This window comes from Heterodontus francisci, chromosome 7 (genome assembly GCF_036365525.1).
Source record: "Heterodontus francisci isolate sHetFra1 chromosome 7, sHetFra1.hap1, whole genome shotgun sequence".
NCBI lineage: Eukaryota > Metazoa > Chordata > Chondrichthyes > Heterodontiformes > Heterodontidae > Heterodontus > Heterodontus francisci.
The window spans coordinates 135123670-135133703 of NC_090377.1; positions in this window are offsets into that span (position 1 = coordinate 135123670).

Consider the following 10034-nt stretch of genomic DNA (forward strand, 5'->3'; position numbering starts at 1 on the left):
ACGTGTCTTGCAGTCTGTCCCACTCAGTTCAAACACCAAGTTTCAGCATTCAATATTCACAGAAAACTCCCTTTTCTCAGTTTTTACAACACACAGAATTTTAAGCTTTCAAATAAAAAAACAAAACTGTTGTGACAAAAGGAGAGTAACTAAAGTAAATGTTGCTCCTTTAGAGGATGAGACACGGAAATTAATAATGGGAAACAAGGAAATGGCGGAGACCTTGAACAAATATTTTTTATTTGTTTTCGTGGTAGAAGACACCAAAAGCATCTCAATAATAGTAGAAATTCAGGGTCAAAGGGAGGGGGGACCTTCATACAATCACTATCACTAGAGAAAAAGTACTTGGAAAACTAATGGGACTTAAGGCTGACAAGTCCCCTGGACCTGATGGCCTGCATCCTGGGGTCTTAAAAGCTGGAGAGATAGTGGATTCATTGGGTTATAATCTTCCAAAATTCCCTAGATTCTGGAAAGGCCCCAGTGGATTGGAAAACTGCAAATGTAACACTCCTATTTCAAAAAAAGGAGGGAGGCAAAAGGCAGGAAACTACAGGCCAGTTAGCTTAACATTTGTCATTGGGAAAATGCTGGAATCCATCATGAAGGCAGTAGTGGCAGGACATTTAGAAAATCATAATGCAATCAAGCAGAGTTAACATGGTTTTATGAAAGGGAAATCGTGTTTGACAAATTTATTACAGTTCCTTGAGGATGTAACCAGCAGGGTGGATAAAGGGGAACCAGTAGATATAGTTCTGAAGAAGGGTCACTCATTCACTGACCTGAAAAGTTAACTCTGCTTCTCTCTCCACAGATGCTGCCAGACCTGCTGAGTATTTCCAGCATTTCTTGTTTTTATTACAGTAGATATAGTGTATGTGGATTTCCAAAACTGCGTCTAGTTTTGGTTTCCTTACTTAAGGAGGGATATACTTGCATTGGAAGCAGTTCAGAGAAGGTTCACTAGGCTGATTCCTGAGATGAAGGGGTGGTCTTATAAAGAAAGATTGAGCAGATTGGTCCTACACTGATTGGAGTTTAGAAGAATGAAAGGTGATATTACTGAAACACAAGATTCTGAGGGGACTTGACAGGGTATATGCTGAGAGGATGTTTCCTGTCCTGGCAGAATCTAGAACTAGGGGGGCACAGTTTCTATTAAGGGGGCTCCCATTTAGGATTGAAATGAGGAGGAATTTCTTCTCTCAGAGGGCCATTAATTAACCTTTGGAATTCTCTATCCAGAGAGCTGGGTTATTGAATATATTCAAGGCTGAGTTAGATAGATTTTTGATCTACAAGGGAGTCAAGGGTTATGGAGGGCCAGCAGGAAAGTGGAGTTGAGGCCATAATCAGATCAGCCACGATCTTATTGAATGGCGGAGCAGGCTCGATAGGCTGGATGGCCTACCCCAGCACCTATTTCATATGCTCTTATGTTCTAAATAATCTGGGTTTGTGGCTTTCAAGACTGACTAGGCCTGTAGATCACCAAATACTTGTTGATTCCTAAAGTTAGATTCGGTGTGGCCACGAGGCACCAAAAATAATCCGATTTGCACCAACTGCCTGAGGCCAGAAGATTTCACCTCCCTTCACGCTGTCAGCGAGGTAGAGGACTGGCCTTAGAGACCACCCATTCCAGTTCCACAGGACCACTCAGCTACAGTCTCTCAGCACTGATGGGAACACTACTCTGCTTCAATCAATTCTTTTCGTTGAAGCTTCCCTTTATTAATATGACTGATGAGCAAGTGAGCTACAGGCTGGAATTTAAACAAGGAGTTCAGATACTCCTTAGGACCATGCAAAGATTGGAAAGCAAGGATGAGAATTTTAAAATTGAGCCGTTGTTGTACCATGAGCCAATGTGGGTCAAGTGAGCACAGGGGTAATGGGTGAATAGGACGTGGTGCAAGTTAGAATATGGGCAGCAGAGTTTTGAATGACTCAAATTTGTGGAGGGTTGAATATGGAAAGCAAACAAGGAGAGCTTTGGAATAGTCGGTTCTCGAGGTAAGAAAGGCATAGATCTGGGTTTCAGCAACAGAACAAGTGAGGTGGGGTTGGAAACAGGTGATGTTACGGAGATGGATGTGGGTGATTTTGGTGATCAAGTGGATATGGTCAAATAGGACACTACCAGAAACATATCAAGGATCCCACAAAAAGGTGCACCAATATGCATAAGGCAGGTGATGGATTGTTTTCCAGGAATTACCCCCCTCAAACCTGTCTGATGACATCTCTGAGGAAACCAGCCGATGAACCCCAGGAGCCTTACAACACGAGCCATATGATAACTAGTGTTACAACCGAGATGGGGGGAGTGCACTGTCTTTCTCTAGTTCCATTTCCCCACAGGTCACAACATATATTTAAATGTTTACCCAGTTACTGATACAGCCAATTATATACTCTTTTTATTTCAGAATAAAATCTGCCAACCAAGTTTCTTTAATAAACAACAAAGTTAGCAATTTATTATAAAACAAGATGTAATCAGTAAAGATGCAAAGCATTAACACACACATTGAAGTATGAAAGTTCCCTTCTAACTTAGCCAAACACACACACACACATTGGTTGAGGAAAAAAGAAAGTTTTCTCTGCAGAGATCTCTTTACGAAAAAAAAGAAACACTTTTGCCAAATACTTGTTAATTCTTGAAGGGAAAGGAGAAGATATGGAATAATATCAGTTGTCCCTTTATTCTGGCATCTCAAATACATGTAGATGGCTGTCACTGGGACCTTTTTGCAGCAATTCTATTTAGGCGATATCGAGGATTAGTCTGGCAGGCTTTCCAGGAGAAATGTGGCATCAGGGGTTTTAGCTATCACACACTGGATTTTCAGGGATTCTCAGAGAGGTGGAGGAAAGGATGAGCTGGTTGCTTCTCTGTTAGCAGGCTGATCCCAACTGACTCAAAACAATCCAAAACAAAACAAACTTTTGATCGCCATAAATCTTGACATGTCACTTCTCTGTAAACAACTCCCCCTAGTCACTAAGGCTTTGTTGTTTATTTAGCTTAAAACATGTGACATCCAGTAAGGGTTGTTTTTAAACAGAAAGCTCAAGTCCCAAAGTCCTTCCGGTAACTTAAAAAAAAATCAAAGTCCAGCGCCTATGGAATCACTTCAGTCCTCCAAAGGAATCCATTTCCACAATTTTAAAATATGAGTCCTCACAAAATATTAAAAAATGGAAGTACTTTTGTAACACTAGATGTGCCATCAAGCAAGCCATTGCCATGCACAAGATGCGCTTTAGGTGCCTGGACAGGTCGGGAGGCACCCTTTAGTATTCCCCAATGAGGGTATCCAGGATAAGTGTGGTGCAAGTTAGAATATGGGCAGCAGAGCTTTGAATGAGTTCAGATTTGTGGAGGGTGGAATATGGAAAGCAAACAAGGAGAGCTTTAGAATAGTCGGTTGAAGAGGTAAGAAAGGCACAGATCTGGAGTATTGTTCTGCACAACATAATGCAGCAGTGAGCATTAGAGGTGGAGGAGGACCAAGCTGTTATATTGCAGAAAGCCAGGTGGTGAAGGATAGATCTGGAGCCAATCTTTACATGCTTTGATAATTGTTTATTTACAGATATACACATTATAAACATAAACCTCCTAAACCCAATAACCACAGTTTCAGTCTGTTCCTATTTACAGGAGCACAAGTGAATCCCTAATTTATGCCCATCACCTGCTTAGAATTAAATACAATTAAAATACAATTAACAGATTCCCTTGTCTTTCTTTAAATAAAGGTTAGACTTTATATGTACAACTAAACTTTTAAAAAACCCTCCAAATTCTGTACAAAGCATTACATTGTGAGATGACCACACCCCCCCCCCCCCACTAGGACACCTAACCATTTGCTCATACGTGCATTTCTTTTTGTAAAGCAATCAGACAGATGATGACTTGCATCAATCCATTTAATTTTAGAGATTGCCTTTGTCTCCAACATTTGCTTCAAGCCACAAGGTCAATCTGCAACTTTTCTTATTCACTTTTTGTAGCATGTACATTATCACACAATGAACAATTTATCTACGTGACATTTGATGGGGATACTATCTTCAGTATGCCATTTGTATAAAATCGCACTTAAAATATTCAACAAAAATGTCCCCTATCCATTGCCTCCACAAGACCCAGTGTTTCAGCAGCCAGAGTATTTTTAACAATACTTTTTATTTTCTTAGCTTCCCAAGCTAAAGGACAACATTTCCCATTTTCACCCATAAGAAATATTATGAAACCAGCTGCATTTGAATACCCATCAGGATGATCAGCATGTGAAACACCAGTAAAAATGATTAGCTTCATACAGTCTGGGTCATCTAGGATGGGAATTTAAGCATGTAGTTATTCCGTTTTAATTTTCTTAATGTTTTATTTTCCCTTAAAACATTCTCTACAGTGTTTCATTGAAATCCTTAACTCCAAAACATCAAAACTAGCATCTGGTCTAGTCTGGGTGCACAAACAGTTCAATTGACCGATCAAGATTTGTAATTGCTCTGTCTCTTTTTCAGATATAACACCATCTTTCTATGATGACCTAGTACAATTAACCAGCATGGGAGTAACACTGTCTAAAATAATATTGTTGATTTAAAATTATTCCAGACCTACTTTTCTGAATACCTAAACCAGTATATTGAAAAGCCCCACAAGTCTGACTCCCAGTTTAAATTTTATTCTAATCTTATTAATAGCATATTTCTCATATTCCTGCTGAACCACCCCATAAAAAACCATCAACATGCATCATGAAGATGCCTGAAAGTTTTCCTTTATGATCTCAATAAAACATCGGAGGATCTTCTTATAGTTGAACGCAACCTATTTTCAGCGAAACAGATCTCAACAAACAATACCACATCCTGGAAACATCATTCAGGCCACAGACCATTTATTTAGTATCCATGGTTTTCCATCTGCATCTGCTGCCTCTTTGAGCGGTTTCAGAAACACTTCTGTCCGGAAAGTATCACCCTATAGAAATGCAGCTTTTAGGTCAGTGGATCGACACTTGCATGAATGAATTAAAAAGATTTTTAAGATTACTTTTCCAGATATGGGAGAGTCCACTCTAACATCGGTATCCCCCAGTCATTCTTCAAAACCCCTCGAAAGTAGCCTCGCTTTAGCCTTATTAGTGCCATGTGCAAGAAGATTTTCCATACAAACCCAGGTATATGACAGGGCTGGTTGACCCTTATCTAGTACCTCAGAATAAACTCCAAACTCTCTTCAACTATCTAATTTCTTTTGTTTTAATGAGTACTTTGCATCCGTATTCACCAAGCAGAAGGACTGAGCCTAGGGAAGGGAGTGCAGATAGTCTCAGTCATCTCATTATCAAAAAGGAGGAGGTGTTGGCTGTCTTGCAAAGCATTAAGATAGATAAGTCCCCAGGGCCTGATGGGATCTACCCTAGAATACTGAGGGAGGCAAGGGAGGAAATTGCTGGGGCCTTGACAGAAATCTTTGCATCCTCATTGGCTACAGGTGAGGTGCTAGAGGACTGGAGAATAGCCAATGTTGTTCCTTTGTTTAAGAAGGGTGGTAAGGATAATCCAGGAAATTATAGGCCGGTGAGCCTTACGTCAGTGGTAGAGAAACTAGTTTAGTTTAGAGATACAGCACTGAAACAGGCCCTTTGGCCCACTGAGTCTGTGCCGAACATCATTCACCCATTTATACTAATCCTACACTAATTCCATATTCCTACCACATCCCCACCTGTCCCTATATTTCCCTACCACCTACCTATACTAGGGGCAATTTATAATGGCCAATTTACCTATCAACCTGCAAGTCTTTGGCATGTGGGAGGAAACCGGAGCACCCGGAGGAAACCCACGCAGACACAGGGAGAACTTGCAAACTCCACTCAGGCAGTACCCGGAATTGAACCCGGGTCACTGGAGCTGTGAGGCTGCGGTGCTAACCACTGCGCCACTGTGCCGCCCAACTATTAGAGAGGATTCTTCGGTACAGGATTTGCTCCCATTTGGAAACAAACGAACCTATTAGCGAGAGGCAGCATGGTTTTGTGAAGGGGAGGTCGTGTCTTACTAATTTGATTGAATTTTTTGAGGAAGTGATGAAGATGATTGATGAAGGAAGGGCGGTGGATGTTGTCGATATCGACTTTAGTAAAGCCTTTGACAAGGTCCCGCATGGCAGACTGGAACAAAAGGTGAAGTCACATGGGATCAGAGGTGAGCTGGCAAGATGGATACAGAACTGGCTCGGTCACAGAAGACAGAGGGTAACAGTGGATGGGTGTTTTTCTGAATGGAGGGATGTGACTAGTGGTGTTCCGCAGGGATCAGTTCTGGGACCTTTGCTGTTTGTAGTATATATAAATGATTTGGACGAAAATGTAGCTGGTCTGATTAGTAAGTTTGCGGACGACACAAAGGTTGGTGGAGTTGCGGATAATGATGAGGATTGTCAGAGGATACAACAGAATATAGATCGGTTGGAGACTTAGGCGGAGAAATGGCAGATGGAGTTTAATCCGGACAAATGTGAGATAATGCATTTTGGAAGGTCTAATGCAGGTGGGAGGTATACAGTAAATGGCAGAACCCTTAGGAGTATTGACAGGCAGAGAGATCTGGGCGTACAGGTCCACAGGTCACTGAAAGTGGCAACACAGGTGGATAAGGTAGTCAAGAAGGCATACGGCATAGAACAAAGAACAAAGAACAAAGATAATTACAGCACAGGAACAGGCCCTTCGGCCCTCCAAGCCTGCGCCGATCCAGATCCTCTCTCTAAACATGTCGCCTATTTTCTAAGGTTCTGTATCTCTTTTCTTCCTGCCCATTCATGTATCTGTCTAGATACATCTTAAAAGACTCCACCGTGCCCGCGTCTACCACCTCCGCTGGCAACGCGTTCCAGGTGCCCACCACCCTCTGCGTAAAGAACTTTCCACGCATATCCCCCCTAAACATTTCCCCTTTCACTTTGAACTCGTGTCCTCTCGTAATTGAAACCCCCACTCTGGGAAAAAGCCTCTTGCTGTCCACCCTGTCTATACCTCTCATGATTTTGTACACCTCAATCAGGTCCCCCCTCAACCTCCGTCTTTCTAATGAAAATAATCCTAATCTACTCAACCTCTCTTCATAGCTAGCGCCCTCCATACCAGGCAACATCCTGGTGAACCTCCTCTGCACCCTCTCCAAAGCATCCACATCCTTTTGATAATGTGGCGACCAGAACTGTACGCAGTATTCCAAATGTGGCCGAACCAAAGTCCTATACAACTGTAACATGACCTGCCAACTCTTGTACTCAATGCCCCGTCCGATGAAGGAAAGCATGCCGTATGCCTTCTTGACCACTCTATTTACCTGCGTTGCCACCTTCAGGGAACAGTGGACCTGAACACCCAAATCTCTCTGGACATCAATTTTCCCCAGGACTTTTCCATTTACTGTATAGTTCACTCTTGAATTGGATCTTCCAAAATGCATCACCTCGCATTTGCCCTGATTGAACTCCATCTGCCATTTCTCTGCCCAACTCTCTAATATATCTATATTCTGCTGTATTCTCTGACAGTCCCCTTCACTATCTGCTACTCCACCAATCTTAGTGTCGTCTGCAAACTTGCTAATCAGACCACCTATACTTTCCTCCAAATCATTAATGTATATCACAAACAACAGTGGTCCCAGCACGGATCCCTGTGGAACACCACTGGTCACACGTCTCCATTTTGAGAAACTCCCCTCTACTGCTACTCTCTGTCTCCTGTTGCCCAGCCAGTTCTTTATCCATCTAACTAGTACACCTTGGACCCCAAGCGCCTTCACTTTCTCCATCAGCCTGCCATGGGGAACCTTATCAAACGCCTTACTGAAGTCCATGTATATGACATCGACAGCCCTTCCCTCATCAATCAACTTTGTCACTTCCTCAAAGAATGCCTTCATCGTTCGGGGCATAGAGTATAAAAATTGGCAAGTCATGTTGCAGCTGTACAGAACCTTAGTTAGGCCACACTTAGAATACTGCGTACAATTCTGGTCGCCACACTACCAGAAGGACGTGAAAGCTTTGGAGAGGGTACAGAGGAGGTTTACCAGGATGTTGCCTGGTCTGGAGGGCATTAGCTATGAGGAGAGGTTGGAAAAACTCGGATTGTTTTCACCGGAACGACGGAGGTGGAGGGGCGACATGATAGAGGTTTGCAAAGTTATGAGTGGCATGGACAGAGTGGATAGTCAGAAGCATTTTCCCAGGGTGGAAGAGTCAGTTACTAGGGGACATAGGTTTAGGGTGCGAGGGGCAAAGTTTAGAGGGGATGTGCGAGGCAAGTTTTTTACACAGAGGGTGGTGAGTTCCTGGAACTTGCTGCCAGGGGAGGTGGTGGAAGCAGATACGATAGCGACGTTTAAGAGACATCTTGACAAATACTTGAATAGGATGGGAATAGAGGGATATGGGCCCCGGAAGTGCAGAAGGTGTTAGTTTTGGCAGGCATCAAGATTGGCGCAGGCTTGGAGGGCCGAATGGCCTGTTCCTGTGCTGTACTGTTCTTTGTTCTTTATCAGTTTATCCTCAGGCTTATTGGCAGCAACAAAAACTTCACGATCATGAGGACTCCAGCTTTTAGTTCTGTTCCAAGACTGTTCTGTAGCCTATATTTCATTGTGTAATCTGTTCAGGCTCTACTTCCAATTTTCTGTCGGCTGGGTCTACTACTGCGAGATCTCCTTCTTGCAGCGTTGAAGGTAAGTAATGGTTTTTGACGCAAGAGTCATTTCCACTTACTGCTAACACTGCACTTTCTTACTTTCCACTCTTTCAGCCCATTCTGCCAGTCCATGGACCTTGCTTCTTGGCCATCATCCTGAACATTCAGCCAGTATTTAAACTTGACAGTAGCTTTTCCTGCCTGTCTCATAATTGTCGCATCCCTCCATTCACTAGCCCCCTCTGGAATACATGTCACCCGAGTACCCACTCTGGGCAATTAGGCTTTGGATGTGATAGTTCTGTCCTGTGTGTCATGATCACTTACATTATCACTATCCAGGCCTTGATCCACCTCACTCTCTTCTGCAGGACCTTCAACATTGGGTTATCATCTTTGGGTCACTGAATTTATTGAAGGCTGAGTTAGATAGAGTTTTTATAGAGAAGGGAATCAAAGGGTTATGGGGGAGGGCAGATAGGAAAGTGGAGTTACAACTACAACCAGATCAGCCATGATCTTATCGAATGGCAGAGCAGGCTGGAAGGGCCAAATGGCCATTTCCTCCTCCTAATCCTATGTTCCCATCACAAAACACATGAGCATTTGAAGTGCCAGATGCCTCATTTACATTTATCAACTGCTCAGAGTCCAAGATTTTGTAATTACTTCAGATTAATCGTGAAGAATGAACAGTTTGATTGCCATGTTTGATAAGTACAGTCTTACCATCACAACCAATTATTTTACCAAGGCCTTTCCATTCCCTATGACTCTTTTTTATTACTGTAAAACCTTCTGGATTGAAATCTGTCTCAGATGGTCTTATATGATGTCTTAGTGTTCTACGAATTTTCTCTGAGACCTCAGCCTTAATATAAAGCATAGAGATGCGTAGAAAAAAATGGAACTAATTGTAGTACCTTCTAAAACAGGACTATCACACAGCACAGAAGGCACTTTGGGATTTCGCCCATAGACTAATTGATAGGGACGAGATTCTCCAACCACCAGCTTTCAGCTGCGGTATTCATGTCCATGACATTCGTATTTTCACACAGGTCTCTGAACACATCATTGGCAAAGTCCCCTTCATTTTCGATCAGAAACTTTGCTTGCACCCCAAGTCCAGTCCCTATCCATTTCTCTATGATTTTGTCTATAACAACTCTTTTGCCCTTATTATGTATTATAGGAGAAAGACTAATCTGGTTGCCAAGTTTATAAAATACAGAATGAAAATATTTCTGCCTTTGTCCCATATATTTAGATCCATGGTAACTACCTTGT